Source organism: Pristiophorus japonicus, chromosome 14 (assembly GCF_044704955.1).
Source record: "Pristiophorus japonicus isolate sPriJap1 chromosome 14, sPriJap1.hap1, whole genome shotgun sequence".
NCBI classification, from domain to species: domain Eukaryota; kingdom Metazoa; phylum Chordata; class Chondrichthyes; family Pristiophoridae; genus Pristiophorus; species Pristiophorus japonicus.
Window position 1 is genome coordinate 134739646 of NC_091990.1, and position 22465 is coordinate 134762110.

General features: G+C 44.4%; 1 long non-coding RNA gene across 1 annotated transcript in view; it reads right to left on the reverse strand.

Annotated features, from left to right (window-relative positions):
* The window catches only part of LOC139280126 (uncharacterized), a 56056-nt gene extending 50809 nt beyond the window's left edge, over window positions 1–5247 (reverse strand). The window contains exon 1 of the long non-coding RNA XR_011596627.1: window positions 5101–5247. This is a non-coding gene — a long non-coding RNA (uncharacterized lncRNA). The remainder of the gene's footprint in view (window positions 1–5100) is intronic.
* Window positions 5248–22465: the final 17218 nt, after the last annotated feature.

Sequence of the window (22465 nt, forward strand, 5' to 3'; positions counted from 1 at the left end):
ACCTCAGTCTTTAATAAGACACTCCAGAGTGAGGAACAGGCCTTCGGGGTCGGCTTATATACAGTGCTCCCAAGGGATGCAGGGATCCCTTGGGACTTCAGGGGATGAGCTCCCTGGTGGCGGAACATGGGAGTGCATGCTTTACAGATACACAACAAAGGTGGCTCACCATCTTCTCAAGGGCAATAAATGCTGGCCTTGCCAGCGATGCCCACATCCCATGAACGAATAAAATAAAAAGGCTATATCTATATTTACAAACCTTCCGAATATTTAATTTAGTGGACTATTGATCTCATTGAATGATGGGACAAGCTTACATAATGTTACCAATGGTTTTTTTTAAGTCCATAGGATATCTTTAAAAGCCACATGCGAAATAAACGAGAGGGCATTTTAGATGAACAGAATTTTTTAATGTAAATACATTTATACAGTACATATATGTAAATAAGGTGTATGAAAAATCAATACACACGTGTGCATGAGTATAGGTTGTGTGTTAGAAGAGGTGCAATATCTTTGGATTTTTGTCTTATTATTCTATCTTTGATGATATGTAGACATTCTATAATGCTTTGATTCATTGCCTGAGGTCTTCCTTACCTTCTTGGACAGGGAGGATTGAATGTCTATAATGGAGCCCGGCAGATTTTTCATCCGTGGTCAGAAATTTGAGTGGGCTCTCTTACAGGCTTGCAATATTTCCACCCAATTTTCCTCTATCCACTGCACTTCACATACATGGCAGCTATATGGTAAATTTCATCCTCTGACACCTATCTGGTTTTGGACTTGAAAACTGGTGAATTATGTTCCATTGGGTTATATTTCCCATTCTTGCACCTGAGCATATTGACTGGAGGCAACAAAGACCCACTTTTACATGGGTCTCCTGCTGATATCATGACCTTCCCAGTTGGCCTTGTAAACATGCTGAGCTAATTCAGTAAGTCACTGTTCTTTCCTCCTAATGGATATCATGACAAAAGTATGGGAATGGCTCAACGCCAATTTCCAAGGCTCCTGAAAATAATTTGTTCTATTGGGTCCACCACATCTGATTGGAAGAAGATAGAATTACATAAGCTAAAAAATCTTGTGCCTTTGCTCTCCAGGGCCACTGGAGGAGACTAATTTGGAAAACAGAGACCGGAGGCTGGAAATTGCCCTCCGCCCTGTTTGGTGCGGATAATTTGAATTAAATGATGAATTACCGCCAGGACAGATGGGGTGGAGACTGGAGAGAACTTCGGCCCTTTTGTGTACAAAATTGAACGGGGGGTGTTGGGGGTGGAAGAGAGTCAGGAGCGGGGTGGAATCATTTAGCACCGCGCTGAGCACGTCAGCGTGACACATCGCAACATCCCTCCCCTTCACTTAAAGGGGAGGGACCCTGCGAGGCCTGATGACGCCTCCGTTGTGCCACCAGGGAGGGGTTCAGCCGGGCCAGTGGTCCGGCACCAAGAGGGGGCACCACCGAACCCATGGTCGCCATTGTTGACTGATTGCAGAGTTGGCCGACAATTAAAAGAAAGAGGCGGCCGCGGTGGTGCGACCTCTCCTTTCAGGACAGGGAGAAAAAGGGGTCACCGCTGGGCGGTAAGGGTCGGCGCACAGCTAACGAGGGGTCAGAGCGCCAGGTGGGGCGGAAACCCGTTTCCGCCGCCCCCGACCCAGGGGAAATTGCGGATGTGTTGCACCCTCCGCCTGCCCTGGGGCCAAAAGGCTTTACTGCTCCGTTACGGTAGTAACGGCCCTTAAACAAAAGGGCCAATTTTGGCCCCCTGGTCTTCTGCAATTGCAGAATTGGCATCTAACCAGTGATGTAGTGACAATTTTAGAAGTGTGTATAGTACACATCATGGATGACAATATCTTTTGGAGAGGAGGTCTGGGGTGTACTACCCCCGACAAATTTATTTTTGACACTTTATTTTGTATATTCTGCAATATTTTCAAATACATTTTCCTTGCACTGCTGTCAGAACAGCATTTTACTGGGGTTAGATAGACTGGTGGCAGCAGGAAAGATGCTGAACAATGGGTCTTCCTGGCCGTTGGTCTTAACTGTCAATGAGTTCATTTTGCAACTGCCGGCTGCATGAGCCTGTGCATTGGAAGCTGGTGATACAAGACCAATATAAATGCAGCTTAATATTGCATTAACATTGATGGGTTGTTACTACTGTGAAGTCAACAGCAACATGACAATGTAAGAGAGGCTGTGATAAAAACAGAAAATGCTGGAAATACTCTAATGAGTTAACATTTCAGGTCGATGACCCTTCATCAGAACTAGAAAAAGAGAGAAAAAAAACAGAAAAAAATTGGGGCAGGGGTTATGGTCTGAAATAAGCAAGTGCAGGAGCAGGGAAAGGGGGAGGGGGGGAAAGAACAGAACAAAGAATCCCTGCCCCTATTTTTTCTCTCTTTCCCATGGCAGCTGTTGATGATTCTGCCATTTCCATTTACACTCTATCTAGACTCATCTTTTGTTTCTTAACTTGTCCCAATACCATCTCCTTTTGTCTTGCATCTTTATCCATTTTGTCTCTTAATCTCTTCTGCCTTCCACCCTATCACAGATGATGATGATGACTTGCTTAAAAACCTGTTACCTCTCAAACTTTTTCCAATTCTGACAAAGAGTCATCAACCTTAAATGTTAACTCAGTTTCTCTCTCCACAGATACTGCCTGACCTGCTGAGTATTTCCAGCATTTTCTGTTTTTATTTCAGATTCCCAGCATCTGCAGTATTTTGCTTTTGTATAAGGGAGGCTGCCAGAAGTGGTGTCACCACCTCTTCCACTCTGGCTTCTGTAAAAACATTGTAGAATTTTACAGCAAAGCCATGTGAGTTATTGTGCATGTGCCACTCCCTGAAGGTGCCATCTGTTTAGTTCCATTCCTCTATCCTTAAAAAAATTTAAAAAAATATATTTATCTATATCTCTTTTAAAAGCTGTTTAAAATTTGATTTCACTACTATTTCTGGTGGAGCATTCCATGTCTTTAAAAACTTCTGCATAAAAGTTTGCTCCAAACCATTCTCTTTGTACTTTTGGTAATAATATTAAATTCATGTCCTCTAATTATCAATTCACTAAGCAGTGGAAATAGCTTTTACTTACTTAACATTTTGAACACATCTATCAGACCTCCTGTTAATCTTCTTTGTTCCAGTGAAAAGCACTCCTGTTTCTGTAGTCTCACTTCATAACTAAAGCCTCTCATCCCTGATATAATCTGAGTGCATTTCTTCTGTATTCTCTTCATGGCTTTGACATCCTTCCTAAAGTAAGCCACCCAAAATGCAGACAATATTCTTACTGCAGCCTAGCCAATGATTTGTATTGATTTAGCATTACTGGAGATATACCTCCATGTCTCTATTTATAAGACTTATGATCTCATTACTTTTTGTTCCTAACTAGTCCCTACACTGCAGTCTCTCTGACATTGCCATTAAAATTCCTAGTCGAACAAAAATGTGTCTAATAGCAAGAAAATAATTAAAAATATATTAGTTAATCAAGATTTTGCTTAAGGTGGCAACTGGTTAAGAAGATATTCCTTAATTTGCAGTAAATGGCAAAATCTGCTGAATCTACTCATGGTGCTAATATCCTGTTCTTTATTTCTGCTGTCGGAGCAATTCACTGAATATACTGCCTGCTAACTAACCTGAGGGCTAAGCTAATGAAGTCACTGCTAAAGATTCAGAGGGATGGTGAGTATTTTGGAAAGGACTCGTATCGCATTGAAATACAACAGCTAAAGGAAATGACTCAAGCATCAAAGACCCTCAGTCCACAGGGAACTGTCCCTTATCAGTATTACTCTTAGAAAAATCCAATATGTGTATTGTATGAGTACCAGACCACCACACAGCATAACCTTGTGAACTGTTTATCACATCTGACAAACATAATTAAATGGCTATTATGGAGTTCCTTAATTTATCATAAGAAATTGTATTTTTGAGAATATTTGGACCAGTGCATTGGAACATTGGAAAAGTAGTACTTTAGATCTTTATTGATATGTGAAAGGGTAAAAAGGCAGGGCAAACTGGTAGCTCAAGTAGTTCAGCAGTTGATTCTCAGATCTTGGTTTGCTCTAATTTGAACTCAACATCCTCAACAGAATAAGTTTTACCTGTTTAGTCAGGCCTCGACATAATCAGAGAGAAATGAAGCATTTGATCTCTTAAGTGAGAGGAACTGTATGTAAGTGGATTTTTGGTGAGTAAAAATTGAAGTAACCAAATAAGTTCACAGATTAATGCACTTTGAGCTGTCATCTTCAATTTTTCAATACATGCAATTAGCAAGGAGCCCTGCCTGCTGCGTACATTAGGAAATCACAGGAGTATTGCCCATGATTATTTAATATACATAATCAGTGGGGCGAGGCTACTCACCAGTCATATCGCTCCTGCAGAATAGCTGCATATTAGCAGAAATATTTGGTACAAGTCATCCAAAATTAAAACATGTGCTGAAAAACTCAAGCGTTTGGTCTACTATGTAGATTTTACAAATTTATACTCCTTGTGCGGTGATGCAAGCCATGAGTGTGAATTTATAAAATCTACTCCAGAGTATTAACACCCGAATTTTGTAGCACACAAATTTTAATTCTGGCTTGTTCATGGCCGAAAATGTATATACTAACGTACAATTTTTCTACATATCAGCAATACAGATGTAGGTCAGCAGGTTTTCCCAACCATTAAAATAATGGAAGATAAATCTTCGGTGTCACCAACTCTGTGTCTAAACTCCCAGTCTGTGCTTCCAGCAAGCAAATTTCCATGCCTGAAAGTGTGAACTGGAATAATCCACCATTATATTGTTGTAAATGCACCAATCCCATGCTCCCCTGTACATCGAGGGAGCATGGACCTGAAACAGGGCTATAATGCTGAAGTGTCAATTCTCTGACCTGCATTCCCCTCCAGCGGGGCTCCTTGCTAGATGTGATGAATTACCCTTATATATATGTTAATGTAACCTTTCTAATGGATATCTATGTATGAAAAAGCAAAAGCAATCATGTAACTGAAAAAGAAATGCCAAAATTGAAGACTTACCACAAAACCTTCTTCATAGCACTTGTTTTATTTCTTGTCATTTTAGACTCCCCTCCATTCATTAAAGAACTGACTCTCAGTTCTAATGTCATTGTATAGAAAATTGATCACAATATTGCTGCTACCACTACATTCTGCAAGAGACAACCATCTGAAAAAGAAAAGTCCACGAATCACGAATGTAAGCTCGGAGGAAACTCATACCCTGCATCATTGCTATTACTGTATTCCTGCAATCGGTGTGCTATCACAGTTACCTTTGACTGTCACTATCATGGTTTATAATTAACTTTATTTCTGTTAATCAGATTTTACCCCCCTTATTGATGCTGGTGTGAAAACTGCACCAAATTTACATGAGTATACTAATTAGACTCCACACTAGGGGTCCAAATTTGGCCAGGAGTTGCTCCATTTTTTTTGAGCAATTTGATTTTTTTTGGAGTATCTTAAAAATCGCAATTCAGCACATTTAATTTGCACCAGTGTAAGTGAGTGAGTTAGGATTTTTTTTAGTTTAGTTTTTTTCCCCAAAAGGGGGCGTTACCAGCCACCTACGCCTGTTTTGGCCATTTAAGCTAGTTTGGACAGCTAATAGTTACTCCAAACTAACTTAGGCCAGCGTATGTGGCCACTTGTGGCCGCACAGAAAAACCTTGTGGAGAGTTAAGAAATCAGCGCAGGTAAGTACATTTAAAGCACCAAGCATTAAACAAAGCACAAAAATAAACATTCAATAATAAAAAATACAAGGAAGCTGAGAGGACCTGGACCTAGCACCAAGACTTACAAAGCACTAAACAAAGCACAAAAAGTAATAAGCAATTAATTAATAAAAAATTGAAGGAACCCTGCACCTAAAGCACCAAGACCAAAGTAATAAGCAATCAATCAATAACAAATAAAAAGGTCGGCGAATCGGCAAGGCCCCCCCGAGGTTGGCGAGGCTCTGCGGTCGGTGAGTCGGGACCCTGAGGTCGGTGAGCTACACGTGTGCAGCTTTCACTCGCTGCTCTGCCGGCTCCGAACTGTCTCAAACCCGGGGGATGCCGTGCCGCTCCGCTCCCCGCTGGCCGACACTCCAAGTCCAGCATTATTGATGAGGAGATCACCTGGAGAAGTCCTTGTGGATTTAGCTGTCAACAGTTCTTTCTCACTGTGTAGTTCTGCTCCCAGTGATATACCCTCAACCTCCTACTGCCTGCAACTCAACTTGCATACATGTGCAGTTGAAACTCAAAGCTCAGAATCTCTTTAGTGAATTTAAACTAGGGTCTCAAGAGATCTCGTGCAACCCAGAAAGCAAAATGAAAAATGGATCACATAATCAATCCATAAATAAACAAAACAAATAAAAAATAGAAGTCTTACCTTCAGCGGACCGCCGATGAGGGAACCCATTCGGCCAGGGATAGGGGCGCCGTGCTTCGGGCCCCTCCCACACAGCCTGCAGAGCACATGCAGAAATGGGGGCGAGGAGCTACTGCGCATGTGCGCACACTCTAGCGCACATGTGCAGAGGTCCCGGCACTGTTTTCTGCGCTGGGACCTGGCTCCGCCCCCGAATCCAGTGGCCACGCTGTGCCACCATCGAGGAGAGGCTAGGGAGCGGCCAAACTCGGTCTGAAGCTTTTTGGCCCCCTAATTGGTGTACAAAAGCGGTGCACCTCTGGTGAGTATGCCAGGAATCTCTACTGGCCAAATTTGGGCCCTAGATCCTGCACAATTGGTGTAATATCAATTCTATTACACTACTGAGTTATCAATAAGTTTTGTGTTAGAAAACTATTGGAATGGAAACCACACAAGTATCATTTCACTGTGGCTTATATTTTCAATACATTTCTTAATAAGTTATTCTATATTCATGTTCTGACAGCAACTTTGAAATATTCTTAATTTTTTTATGTGTGCACAACCTGTTGCAGTGGTAGAATGGATATTCAGCACACAGCAAATTTCCAGTCTCACCAGATGAGGCACTTCCACAGCAGATGGCCAATAGCAGATGGTGTGTGGAAGGGGGCAGATCAACTGTCCTTTTGTACCTTCTACTGTTCACTTGTACAACAACATTGATATAGATAAGGATTCTGCCCGTCTGCCTTCTTGCATAGGATTTAATATGTGATAGAAGGGACCTATAGAGGGAAAGTAATTATTTTTTAATACCTTAAGCTCAGTGATGATGTCTGGTGACTGTCTGCAATGGCACATTGTGGTTATTTACTGACATGCAGGATGGGATTCAGATTGGGCACATGGCAGTCACTGGTGACCCTTGTGCTTTGGAAAATGTAGCAGTGGCATGGCATTGGACAATTGTATCATGCTATTTAGTGGGAAAGGAGATGAAAATGCTGGCCATTCTGTCTGATGTATCAGTCATCATTTTGATATATCTGTGAGCAGCACATTAGCTGATATTTCCATACTAACTGGACAAAGCAGCTGAGGACAGTGGTAACCTGGCCAACCATTGGAAATGCCAGCCCTATATTGCAACTTGGCTAAAGGGGCTGCAGATGGTGAAACTACAATTGGCTTCTCCTAACCGATAACAAACTGAAGCAGTTGTCCTTGCTCTCTGGCAGGTAGGTGTGCCAATGTTTTCCAGTATCATATAAATTATTAATTTGTATGTGACAGAATTTCACTCTCTGTTAATTGCATAACAAGCTGGGAGATCAATAGTTAAAACTAGAAGTTGGGTTTGTTCTACTTCCTCCTTTTACCGATAAGTTGCTCCCTTCCCTTCCCTGTTGGGGTTCAGACTCATGGCTCTAGTCACCAGTACATCACACAAGTGAATTGTCTTCATGTATGGACTTAGAAAGTTAACGTTTGTAGGCTGTTCTACAGCCAAGCCTGATCCTGCCTCCATCTGTTGTCTATACAAGCAACCACTTCCAGCAGGGAATCACAGACTAGTGATCAAGAAGTAAACTGTGTGCAGTTTCTGCTCTCTAGCCCAGCGGCACGGTGACTAGTGTTGAGTCCATATTTCTGCCATGGCTGAGATCAGATAATTCCGTACAGATCTGGGATCTTCTTCGTTCATAGGGTTCAGCTACTCATTGTCTCAGCACGCCAAGTCATCGGAGGGGTTTGGTTTACTTTAATTGTTGTTTTTTTATTCATTCCTGGGATGTGGCAAGGTCAGCATTTATTACCCATCTCTAATTGCCCTTGTGAAGGTGGTCAGAGATGTATTACTTGGAGTGTTGGAAAATTGTAGCTAAAAAAGCTGTTACAAAGTTGGTGCATTTGCAGGGTCTTTCCATGTCTAATCATGTCTTCATCCAATGTCCACAAACACCACCAGAATATTGTACATTGGCTGTCAAAAGATGTGTTAGGGCAGCCCAGTCGAAACTCCCCACATTATTTATTTTCTTTTCCTCGGTCAGTAGATACTTAGCTAATGCTCAAAATTTCCCACAACAGTGCAATTCAGGTCAGAAACTCATCAAAATAAGGACTAGGTACATAGGAACAGGAGTAGACCATTCAGCCCCTCAAGGCTGTACCACCTTGGAATTAGATCATGAGTGATCTGTACCTCAAGCCCATTTACTTGCCTATTTTCCATATCCCTTGCTACACAAGAAATAGGAGCAGGAGTAGGCCATATGGCCCCTCGAGTCTGCACCGTCATTTAATACAAGCATGGCTGATCCGATCATGGACTCAGGTCCACTTCCCTGCCCGCTCCCCATAACCCCTTATTCCCTTATCGGTTAAGAAACTGTCTATCTCTGTCTTAAATTTATTCAATGACCCAGCTTCCACAGCTCTCTGAGGCACCGAATTCCACAGATTTATAACCCTCAGAGAAGAAATTCCTCCTCATCTCAGTTTTAAATAGGCGGCCCCTTATTCTAAGATTATGCCCCCTACTTCTAGTCTCCCCTATCATTGGAAACATCCTCTCTGCATCCACCTTGTCAAGCCCCCTCATAATCTTATACACTTTGATAAGATCACCTCTCATTCTTCTGAATTTAAATGAGTAGAGGCCTAACCTACTCAACCGTTCCTCATAAGTCAACCCCCTCATCTCCGGAATCAACCTAGTGAACCTTCTCTGAACTGCCTCCAAAGCAAGTATATCCTTTCTTAAATATGGAAACCAAAACTGTATGCAGTATTCCAGGTGTGGCCTCACCAATATTCTATATAGCTGTAGAAAGACTTCCCTGCTTTTATACTCCATCCTCTTTGCAATAAAGGCCAAGATTCCATTGGCTTTCCTGATCACTTGCTGTACCTGTATACTAACCTTTTGTGTTACATGCACAAGTACCCCCAGGTCCTACTGTACTGCAGCACTTTGCAATTTTTCTCCATTTAAATAATAACTTGCTCTTTGATTTTTTCTGCCAAAGTGCATAACCTCACACTTTCCAACATTATACTCCATCTGCCAAATTTTTGCCCTCTCACTTAGTCTGTCTATTTCCTTTTGCAGGTTTTGTGTGTCCTCCTCACACATTGCTTTTCCTCCCATCTTTGTATCGTCAGCAAACCTGGCTATGTTACACTTGGTCCCTTCATCCAAGTTGTTAATATAGATTGTAAATAGTTGGGGTCCCAGCACTGATCCCTGTGGCACCCCACTGGTTACTGATTGCCAACCGAGAATGAACCATTTATCCCGACTCTGTTTTCTGTTAGCCATCCTCTATCCATGCTAATATATTACCCCCAACCCTGTGAACTTTTATCTTGTGTGTTATACATGTGGACTTGTATTTACTCTGTACAGCCACCAGAGGGCTCATCCCCTGGAGTCCCAAGGAATCCCATAATCCCTTGGAAGCACCAGTATTTAAGGAGGCTTCACAGGTTGGAGAGACACTCTGGAGACCTGCAATAAAAGACTGTCACACTTTACTTTGAGCTCACAGTGTTCAATCTGACTCTTTCTCCATACACCACAACTGGCAACGAGATATAAATGACGAACCCAAAGATGCAGAGAACAGTGGGCATCCTGGAGAAATTTCGGAGGGAGATGATTGGGAAACTTTTGTGGAACGACTCCACCAATACTTCGTGGTCAACGAGCTAGATAGGGAAGAGAGCGCTGCCAAACGAAGGGCGATCCTCCTCACCGTCTGTGGGGCACCAACGTATGGCCTCATGAAGAATCTGCTCACTCCAGCGAAACCCACGCAGAAATCGTACAACGTTTTGTGCACATTTGAACCCGAAGGAAAGCGCTCTGATGGCGAGGTACCGGTTCTACACCTACAAAAGGTCTGAAGGCCAGGAAGTGGCGAGTTATGTCGCCGAGCTAAGACGCCTTACAGGACATTGCGAATTTGAAGGACATTTGAAGCACATGCTCAGAGGCTTTTTCGTACTTGGCATTGGCCACAAACCCATACTTCGCAAACTTTTGACTGTAGAGACCCCAACCTTGAGTAAGGCCACAGCCATAGCCCAGGCGTTCATTGCCACCAGTGACAATACGAAGCAAATCTCTCAGCACAAAAGTGCTGCTACAAGTAATGTGAACAAAGTGATGTTGGTTTTGAATCGTAACGTACAGGGCAAGTCACACATACCTGCAGCTGCATGTCCGAAGATGACTCAGAGTCCACCATCAAGGGTGATGAATGCAAGGCCATTAACACCTTGTTTGCACTGCGGGGGATGATCATCGCTTACATTCATGGCGATTCAAAGAGTACGTTTGCAAGGGCTGTGGAACAATGGGACTCCTCCAATGAGTGTGCAGGCGAGCTGCAAAGCCTGTTAAACCTGCAAACCACCATGTTGCAGAGGAGGACAGATCCACGGAGGATCACAATGAACCAGAGCCTGAGGTAGAGGAGGCAGAGGTACATGTGGTGCACACATTCACCACGAATTGTCCCCTGATAATGCTGAATGTTGAACTAAAGGGACTCCCGGTGTCAATGGAGCTGGACACGGGCGCGAGCCAGTCCATCATGGGCAAAAAGACTTTCGACAGGTTGTGGTGCACCAAGGCCTCAAGGTCAGTCTTAACTCCAGTTTGCACGAAACTAAGAACTTACACTAAAGAACTGATTCCTGTCATCGGCAGCGCTACCGTAAAGGTCTCCTACGATGGAGCGGTGCACAAGCTACCACTCTGGGTGGTACCGGGCGATGGTCCCACGCTGCTTGGCAGGAGCTGGTTGGGAAAGATACGCTGGAACTGGGACGACGTCCGAGTGCTATTGCCTGCTGACGACACTTCGTGTGCCCAGGTCTTAAACAAATTTCCTTCGCTGTTCGAACCAGGCATCGGGAAATTCCAAGGAGCAAAAGTGCAGATCCACCTAATTCCGGGGGCGCGACCCATCCATCACAAGGCGAGAGCAGTACCGTACATGATGAGAGAAAGGGTAGAGATCGAGCTAGACCGGCTGCAAAGAAAGGGCATCATTTCACCAATCGAGTTCAGTGAGTGGGCCAGTCCTATTGTTCCAGTCCTCAAGGAAGACGGCACCGTCAGAATCTGTGGTGATTACAAAGTAACTATCAATCGTTTCTCCCTGCAGGACCAATACCCACTACCAAAGGCCGACGACCTCTTTGCAATGCTGGCGGGAGGAAAGACGTTCACAAAGCTGGATCTGACTTCAGCCTACATGACGCGGGAACTGGAGGAATCGTCGAAGGCCCTCACCTGCATCAGCACGCACAAAGGTCTTTTTGTTTATAACAGATGCCCATTTGGAAGCCGATCAGCGGCGGCGATATTCCAGAGAAACATGGAAAGTTTACTGAAGTTGGTCCCGCACACCGTGGTCTTCCAGAACGACATCGTGGTCACAGGTCGGAACACAGTTGGGCACCTGCAGAACCTGAAGGAGGTTCTTAGTAGACTCAACCGTGTGGGGCTCAGATTAAAATGCTCGAAGTGTGTTTTCCTGGTGCCTGAAGTGGAGTTCTTGGGAAGGAGGATTGCGGCGGACGGCATCAGGCCCACCAACGCAAAGACGGAGGCAATCGAGAACGCACCAAGGCCTCAGAACATGACGGAGCTGCGGTCGTTTCTGGAACTCTTGAACTACTTTGGTAACTTCTCAGCACACTGCTAGACACATGTCTCACTACAAAAAGGGGGCGAATGGGTTTGGGACAAAAGCCAAGAAAATGCCTTTGTAAAAGCGAGAAAATTGTTATGCTCAAACAAATTGCTTGTGTTGTATGATCCATGAAAGCGGTTGGTACTAGCATATGATGCGTAGCCATATGGCGTCGATTGTGTATTGCAACAAGCTAATGATTTTGGGAAACTGCAACCAGTTCCTTATGCATCCAGGAGTCTGTCTAAGGCTGAGAGAGCCTACAGCATGATTGAAAAAGAAGCGTTAGGTGCGTCTATGGTGCAAAGAAAATGCATCAATACCTGTTTGGGCTAAAATTCAAATTGGAAACTGACCATAAGCCACTTATATCCCTGTTTTCCGAGAGTAAAGGGATAAATACCATCGCATTGACCCGCATCCAGAGATAGGCGGTCACGTTGTCCGCATACAACAACGCCATCCACCACAGGCCAGGCACAGAAAACTGCGCTGATGCTCTTAGTCGGCTGCCATTGCCCACCACGGGGGTAGAAATGGCACAGCCCGCAGATCTAGCCACGGTTATGGAAGCATTTGAGAGTGAGCAATCACCCGTCACTGCCCGGCAGATCAAAACCTGGACAAGCCAGGACCCCTTATTCTCTCTAGTCAAAAGCTGTGTGCTTCACGGAAGCTGGTCCAGTGTCCCAGTGGAAATGCAGGAAGAGATAAAGCCGTTCCAGCGGCGCAAAGGTGAAATGTCTATCCAGGCAGACTGTCTTCTGTGGGGCAATCGAGTAGCGGTCCCCAAGAAGGACAGAGACACCTTCATCAGTGACCTCCACAGTACCCACCCAGGCATCCTAATGATGAAAGCAATAGCCAGATCCCACGTGTGGTGGCCTGGTATCGATGCGGACTTAAGAGTCCTGCGTTCACAGATGTAATACATGCTCGCAGTTAAACAATGTACCCAGGGAGGCGCCGCTAAGTTTATGGTCTTGGCCCTCCAAATCGTGGTCTAGGGTACACGTCGACTATGCAGGCCCGTTCTTGGGTAAAATGTTCCTTGTGGTTGTAGACACGTACTCCAAGTGGATTGAATGTGAGATAATGTCGGCCAGCACGTCCGCTGCCACTACTGAAAGCCTGCGGGCCATGTTCGCCACTCACGGCTTACCTGATGTCCTGGTGAGCAACAACGGCCATGTTTTACCAGTGCTGAGTTCAAAGAATTCATGAACCGTAATGGGATCAAACATGTCACATCTGCCCCGTTTAAACCAGCGTCCAATGGTCAGGCAGAAAGAGAAGTGCAAACCATCAAGCAAGGCTTGCAGGGGGTAAGTGAAGGCTCACTGCAGACTCGCCTATCCTGAGTCCTGCTTATCTACCGCACGAGACCCCACTCACTCACTGGGATCCCACCTGCTGAACTGCTCGTGAAAAGAGCACTTAAGACAAGGCACTCATTAGTTCACTGTGATCTACATGAACAGGTAGAGAGCAGGCGGCTTCAACAAAGTGCGTACCATGATAGCGCAAATGTGTCACACGAGATTGAAATCAATGATCCTGTATTTGTATTAAATTATGGACAAGGTCCCAAGTGGCTTCCCGGCACTGTCGTGGCCAAAGAGGGGAGCAGGGTGTTTCGGGTCAAATGGACTCATTCACCGGAAACACTTGGACCAAATCAAACTCAGATTCACGGACTATCCTGAGCAACCCACCTTGGACCCTACCTTTTTTGATCCCCCAACATACACACCAGTGGCAATCGACACCACGGTTGACCACGAATCATAACCCATCATCCACAGCAGCCCAGCAGGACTCACCACACCAGGCAGCCCAGCGAGGGCCCAACAAATGATTCAACAACACCAGCTTTCACACCGAGACAATCAATCAGGGCAAGAAGGACACCAGATCAACTCACATTGTAAATAGTTATACTATTGACTTTGGGGGCGGGTGGGAGTATTGTTATATATGTGGACTTGTATTTACTCTGTACAGCCACCAGAGGGCTCATCCCCTGGAGTCCCAAGGGATCCCATAATCCCTTGGGAGCACAGGTATTTAAGGAGGCTTCACAGGTTGGAGAGGTACTCTGGAGACCTGCAATAAAAGACTATGGTCACACTTTACTTGGAGCTCAGTGTTCAGTTTGACTCTTTCTCCATACACCACATTGTGCAGTAACCTTTTATGTGGCACTTTGTCAAATGCCTTCTGGAAGTCCAAATACACCACATCCACTGGCTCCCCTTTCTCCACCCTGTTCGTTACATCCTCCAAGAATTCCAGCAAATTTGTCAAACATGACTTCCCCTTCATAAATCCATGCTGACTCTGCCTGACTGAATTATGCTTTTCCAAATGTCCTGCTTCTACTTCTTTAATAATGGACTCCAACATTTTCCCAACCACAGATGTTAGGCTAACTGGTCTATGGTTTCCTGCTTTTTGTCTGCCTTTTTTTAACAGGGGTATTACATTTGCAGTTTTCCAATCTGCCGGGACCTTAACTATTTACGTTTAATTAATAAAAATCTAGCGATTTCTGTCTTGAAATTTCAATTGACACAGCATCCACAGCGTTTTGGGAGAGCGAGTTCCAGATTTTCACTATCCTTTGTTTGAAAAAGTGCTGGACTTGCACATAATTTTACATAACTTTAAGATTATGCCTCTTTGTTCTGAATTCCCCCATCAGAGGAAGGTAAATTTGTACTTTACCCTCTCCAAGACCAATATATCTTTCCTGATGTTCAGTGCCTAAAACAGAACAGAACTCCAGAAGGGATCTGACCAAGGCTCTGTTAAGCTGAAGCATTAATTCCTCACTTTTGTATTCCAATCCCCTTGAGATAAAGGCCCACATTCCATTAGCCTTTTTGATTACTTTTTTACCTGTGCACTAGCTTTTAGTGATTTGTGTACATGGACACCTACATCTCTTGCTCCTCCACAACTCTGAGTCACTCGCTGTTAAGAAAATATTTACTGACTGGGGTAAATTTTAACTCGTTTGGAATGGGCGGGCAACGGGCAAAACGTTTGTGCCAGTCCATTTTCAGAGTCAGTCCTCTTTGCCATGCTGCTCGCAAGCTGTGAGCCCCAAACGTGTGTCCCCTGCAGCTTTCCGGTGCAATACCGAGTGGTTTGGAGGTCGAGCTGGCTGGCAGGCAGGCAGGCAGGTCTGGGAGGGTGGGGGCCGATCTTGTGAGGAGGGTGAGAATATGCAGAGGCCTGTTATTCTTATGTAAGTCTGGAGGAGCACTCCAATTTCTCGGCCTCAGAAGAATTCTGTACTTACCTTTTGGGGTCTTTTCTGCTTCACTGCCTGGCATAACTGGGCAGAGTATGCAATTATCCAAGTGGGAATGGGCAAGCAGCCCGGCTATTTTAGGGCTACCTCTGCTATTGTCCTGTTTCTGCCAAGTGTGCTGAGTTTAAATTGGCCATACTGACTATATGACCCAGTGCTCCGCTGGGCAGTGTCTTTGCTCACTAGGCCATTGGGGCCCTCACTGAATCAAGGAGCTGTGCAGCAGACAGACAGACAGAAGCATCTGGTGGGATGAGTGGTAGGCCAGCAGAGACAGGGATATTTATGGAAATGTTAGAAGGCTGAAGGTTATCTCCAGTGTTCATTTTGAATTGAATCAACGCTGAGCAGCATTAATGTAAGTTTACTACACTGATTTGGAATGGTTGTGAGGAACTTGTAATTGATTTTTAATAACTTCTTTACGACCCTATTAGTACATATCTGTGGAACTGGGTTCAGCACTGACAATTGAAGTGATTTTGCTGTAGCCTATGGAGTAAAGGACCATCAATGCTGGTGGAAATGATCAGATTGTACTTTGTTTTTGTAGCATATCAAGTAAAAACATGATGGAAAACATCTCCAACTTTTGAGTCTGAGCGGTGAATTGGCATCGGATTGGCTGTATCGTTTGCCCACGAGAAATTGGATGAGACTCGCATTATCTTGATGATCGTATCACGGGAGAACTGGCCTCGAGTTTTCCGGTATTAATGAGCAGCTCGTCAATAAGTGGGGTGGGCTTTACGGTCGGGTCGTCGTCATAAAAAGAGAGGCAGCATCTCTGAAAGCCAGGACAGCAAGTTCGTACTAGAGCACGGTAAGGGCATGGTGACCGGCGGAACTGCCGGAAGAAAGGGCTCCACGATTCTCTGATACAGTCCTGGCCATTTTACTACGAGGGCATTCTGTTCCCCTGTACAAAGGCTCGCAATTCACAGGCCAATCCTGCTGCACGCATGGAAGGACATTGCGGAGCAGGTCAATGGTGTCCGCCTGATCCACCCCCCGCCAGAAATATAATGACTTTGCATGTTTGGTAAGGTAGTAATTATTTCATGTCATGACTCATTTTCTGGATCACATCTTGCCGCATCACTTGTATGCCACACCACGCCAAGCACTCCCACCCCCTTCTGCACCTGCTTGTACTCTAATGAGCAATGGGAACTTCGGGCTGGATTTTCTACTTTGCCGTTTTTGGGGCGAAGACGGAGGAGGGGTGGGAAATTTACCACCCAATTAACATTAGCGATTAATTTTCGTCATTTGGGCTCTGCAACGCAAAGGGAGGCGTTGTACTACTTTCACGACGCAAAAACGGGAACCTCGCCAACTTTAGTGCGGGGCCAGGAGTGCTTCGAGAGATGCCTTGGAAAGGGAAACCCCCCCCCAAACAATTCAAAAAAAAATCAAAAAACATTGGTAACAACCTTACAATACAAATTGCTGCAAAAAAATAAAATATAAACTGGAACTTACTTTTTTTTAAAAAGTTCATCTAACTCACCGCCGCCGGCTGGACCGCTGCGTTTTCCCAGGCGGTCATTGCGGGGCGTGTTTTGCGGCGTATGGGTTGGGTGCGAGTCGAAACTCACAGTGTTGTTGCAAGGAGGGCCACTGCACACCCAGTGCAGTTCTCCCTGGCGGTGCTTTTAAGCGCTGCCACAAAACCTGACCGGAGTATCGCGACCCGGCGAAAAACAGCTGACCGTCCCATTTTTCGCCGCGGAGTGCCAAAATACGGGTCGCAAACGACCCGAAAATCCAGTCCAGTGTCTTCTCTCCTCTTACTGGTAGTTGAACTAACACCACCTGCATTTTCCCTCCCGGCAAGCATATGGCACATTGCTGTCACATGGGTGCACTGAAAGCTATGCACTCTTGTTGTTCTACATCGCGGCCTCCAGTTATTTTCCGCTCTAACACCTCACTATTCTGCTCAATGTTTTTTCAGTGTCACACATTGGCATGCGTCACAACAAATCTCAAGCCTTCAATGGAGCTACTCCCGAAAACTTCCCTTCTTTCTGCATTCCTGATTATAATCGATTAACCATTGGTGGCTATGCCTTCTGTTGCCTAGGCCTAAAGCTCTGGAACTCCCTGCCTAAACCTCTCCTCCTTCAAGACGCTCCTTAAAACATACCTATTTGACCGAGCTTTTGGTCACCTGCGCTAATTTCTACTTATGCGGCTCGATGTCAAATTATTTTTAATCTCTTAACACTCCTGTGAAGCACCCTGGGACGTTTCACTACATTAAAGGCGTTATATAAAAACAAGTTGTTGTTGTTGTTGGACAAGTTAGCTCACAATGCCAGAGAGTGGGCAGGAATGGGTGTATGGCCTGCTCACATCCAAGTCCTGTTTTCAATGTAGCAGGAAGCCCCAGACAGGCAGGGGACAAATCTCCCTCAGCATGAGATGGAGAGGTGGGTGTACCAGGTCAGTAGGGTATGTGATTGATTCTTTTCTCTTCACTTCGTCCTTGATGTACCTCTCTTTCAGGGAGCTGCCCAAATTATGGATGCCTCACCACTCGTTTGAGACTCTACAAACTGACAATACTTGCAATTGTTTCATCCCTTTTAGGTCCCTCTGCAGAATTGAGCCTTTAGAAGGCAAGCTGAGCCAGCATCAGCAGCCTGCACCATCACCCCCTCAGACATCAGCATGCACCAGCCTAGAGATTAGCTCCCCCGTGTGAGAATGATAGTGAGTTCGAGGGGTCTGCACAGGGTGCAGTTCACATCACAAGTGAGCAGAAGTTGGCAGAGATGGAAAGGACAGAGGTGGATGGAGGGCAAGCTTGGGTCCAAGCATTGCTGAAGAGGGTGTTGATAGAGACCTTAATGCCCCAGCCTTTAAGAGAAGGATATTGGAATTGCACCAGTATATAGTGCATGCATTTACAACCTGCCAAGGTGCCACATCATGGCTGAGAGTTTGGAAACCAGCATGTGAAGTGTTCTACTGTAAGGAATGAGTTATCTATAGTCTACCATGTAATGTGTGTGATTTCCTCTATGGAAGCTGCAGAGAGGCCTGCAATGCAAGAGTCTTTATCAAAGTGTGAGCTATCCACACTCTTGCTGTAAAAATGCAGGTACTATGAACTGTTGCAGTATGGCAGCATCATGGCATCTCCCTAGAAAATGCGCGCACACATACATAATGTTGATGGTATGGTCTGCGACTACCTGCACATTTATTGAATGGCAACCCTTCCTGTTCAGGAAAGGTGTCCTGATGGCTACATGTGTGCAGTTGATGACTCCCTTCATTTAGGGGTGAAGGCTTCAATGGTTGCGAAGCCAACAGCCTGCTCATATGGCTCCTGTTGTCCATGGCAAAGTTGATGAAATGGCCAGCCATTCTGAAGATGGCATCCATAACCTGCTTGATGCAGATGTGCACGGCTGACTGGCCGATGTGCACCATGTCATCTGCAGTCTGAAACGACCCAGTAGCACACTTTTGGAGTAATCGTGACCTTATAGCCAACTCACATTGTGGGCTCCTTTCGGGTCACAGACCTGAAACATTAACTCTGTTTCTCGCCATAGATGCTGCCTCAGATTTCCAGCATTTTCTGTTTTTATTTCAGATTCCAACATCCACAGTATTTTGCTTTTGTAATACCTTACTGCTGTCCTGGCTGAGATCCGCTAACTCAGCACAGACTGACAATTTAATCTCGCTCAGCATCATCCGAAGCAGTACATTTACAACTGGATTTCCATAGGGAAGACCATTTAAGGTGAAAAGCAAGGGGTTGCAGAGTCCCAACTGGGAATATTGGAAACCTTCCCTTATTGCCCAGCTTTAAGGAGAGTTGAAATTGCGTGTAGATATAATGAAAGCATTTGCTGAATCACTTCTAACTTGTACTGTCAGGTGACTGACTAAGGGTAATGGCTGTGACAAATTCCACCGTTACAAATGGCCCTGACTGATGGAAATACTTATTTTATACGGGTGTCCTGCAATTAGGAGTTAATGTAACGAATAATGGAAATGTGATGTCTGACATCACTCGATTTGCACTTTCTCGCCAGTAAGTGCATGGGCATGTGTGTCAGGGGCTTATTTGTAACATAATTTGGAAAATCTCTACTCTTTGAAACAAGAGGAAAAATCGTGCTTTTAAAAGTTGAAGTACTGATTTAACTAAAGCCAGTGGTAAATTTAGTGAAATGACACGACCTTAAACTTGGAATGTAGGCTTTGGCAGTCATCACTCTGCCTGCCACACCCAGTTGGTTGTTTTTCCTGGAAAATGCATTGGCATTGTGTCTGATTTAATTGGATTTTCTCAAAGCAACTCTTAAGATTTATCCATGAAGAAAACCAGTTGTATAATAAACAGGTCGCTAAATATATTGTCCCAAAATCTTAAATAAAACAACTTGAATTTATACATCACCTCTAACATAAAAAAGACACTTCACAAATATGTACAAGGAGAATGGACCAAGAAGGATAAGATTAGTGGGGCTGACTGAAGGTTTGGTTAAAGAGAGGTTTTAAGGAGATGTTTTGTTAAGTTCCAGAAAACAGAGTCTAGGTTGTTTAAGGTCTTAGCAGACCTTAACAGAGGTCAGTAGCCAAGGGGCATAGATTTAAAGTAATTGGTAGAAGGATTAGAGGGGAGTTGAAGAGATCTGTTTTCACCCAGAGGGTGGTGGGAGTCTGAAACTCACTTCCCAAAAAGATGGTCGAGGCAGAAACCCTCATCCCATTTTAAAAGTACTTGAAGTGCTGTAATCTACAAGGCTATGGCCCAGAGCTGGAAAGTGGGATTAGGCTGGATAGCTCGTGATAAGCCAGCACAGACATGATGGGCCGAATGGCCTCCTTCTGTGATGTAAATTTCTATGATTCTAAGGATCTGCCACCATTGGAAGAAGTTGAGGAGAAGCAGACTGAGGATTCACTCACCCCAATCAGAGGTACCCAGGAAGCAGGACCTATAGGATCGTAAAGGTCCTATGTTCACTTAGCCAAGGAGCTGATTCTAACTGGGATACAGTTCTACAGTACCAGAAGCTCTCTAGCACTGCATCTAAGTGGCTATTATTTATGCATAAGCCTGAACAGTGAGTGTGGGCAAATCTTTTGATCAATGAGGGAAGGAACAAGAGAGCCAAATCCCAATTATATCCTACCTCAATGGCCGCACATGAACTTTTAATTGGGAGTTGCTGAACAGCAATCATGAGCAGGAACCCTGGCTGATGATCTTCTCCTCCCCCCCCCCCCCTTCCCCCCACATTAGGCCAGTGGCGCTGAGGTAATTTGTCATGTCCCAACTGCTGCCACAGATGTGATCGGCTAACTCAGCATAGATCAGAAATTAAAACTGTGACTTCTTGGGCTGTATCACATCACACAGTGGATTTATCAATTGCGACAAAATTCAATGAACAGAAATTCTGTACCTCTCAAATACTATTTGACCAGGAACCTTTACAATGTAAATGATTATGCATTGACCGCTTCTGCACTCTAGTGGACTTGTTCTGCATATGCACACAAATTAAAATGTATTTTGTAAACCTTCTTTGAACTCACTATTCTCCAAACAGGAAGAGAGGTACACCCTTCTCTACAGCATTTCCACGAGTTAATAATGGAGGCAATTTGGTAGCAACCATGCCGCCACCTACATAGCCTCGCCCCTCCCTACCTCTAACTGCCTCCAGCCCTACAACCTCCGAGATCACTGTGTTGCTCCAGCTCTTGTTTCTTGTGCATCCTTGATTTTCATTGTTCCACCATTAGCAGCTGTGCTTTCAGCTGCCTAGGCCCTATGCTCTGGAATTCCCTCTCTAAACCTCCACCTCTACCCCTCCTCCTTTAGACACTCCTTATAACCTACCTCTTTGACCATGTTTTTGGCCATCTGTCCTAATATCTACTTGCAATGCTTAGTGTCACATTTTGTTAACACTCCTGTGACGCGCCTTGAGATGTTATACTACGTTAAAGGCACTATATAAATGTAAGTTGTTGCGCTTATTGGAAAATCGTGTGGCCGGGGGGGTTGCCTGCAATTTTCTGATATGCACTGGTGGCGGGTGGGGTTACTTGCTGTTACGGCGTAGTAGGATAATTTAGAATATCTTTGCACACAGCTTGTATCTACTTTACCTCAGTACTTAAAATCCTTGATCAGGCTCTTTATTGGCTCTGTGAAAATGCAAAAATGCTGTTTCTACACTGTTGCTTTTGTTAAGGTATTTTCTTCCCTTTCCCGTTTGAGGTCTCCACATAATGGGTCAGATTGTCCACCAATTATCTAAAATAGGTCACTCAGATGTGAGAGAAGTGCAGGGTGAGTGTCCTCCAATTTTCTACCCCCTCCCTATGGGAAATGTAGCCTTCTACTTGATTCCACACCATGGAGCTCTTAATGAGGGAAATCACAGACATCAATCTGCAGCTTTTCAATACAGTGCAGACTGCATCGTAATTCCGTAGTACATAATTGGTATATTGCCATAGTACTAAATAAATGTAAAATTTTGACTAGGAATAAATTCTTGTCTACCTGTTTCTCTCCTGTGTTTCTAAAGTACGCAAATGTTCTTAATGCGATGTATGTCACACACATGGGGTAGATTGATGGACCAACTGGTGCATTTTGTATGTTCATGTATATTCTGTAAGCAGGACTAAATACTGAATTTAAACATTGGGGAAATACTTTCCTTCATACTTAATTGTAATTTTAGCATAATGTTATGCATATCAGCAATTACCAGATAGAAATCTTATCAAAGGGTTTCTATGATGCCATAAATCATAACTGCAACAGTAACATTGCATGCAATGGTCATTTGGACCTTGAAATTATATTACTACCTGGTAAACTCAAAATATATATATTTTTTTAAATGAAAGGAAAAAACTGCAGATTAATCATTATTTGCAAGAGAATGCTATGCATATAACCCCTTCAGAACTGAAA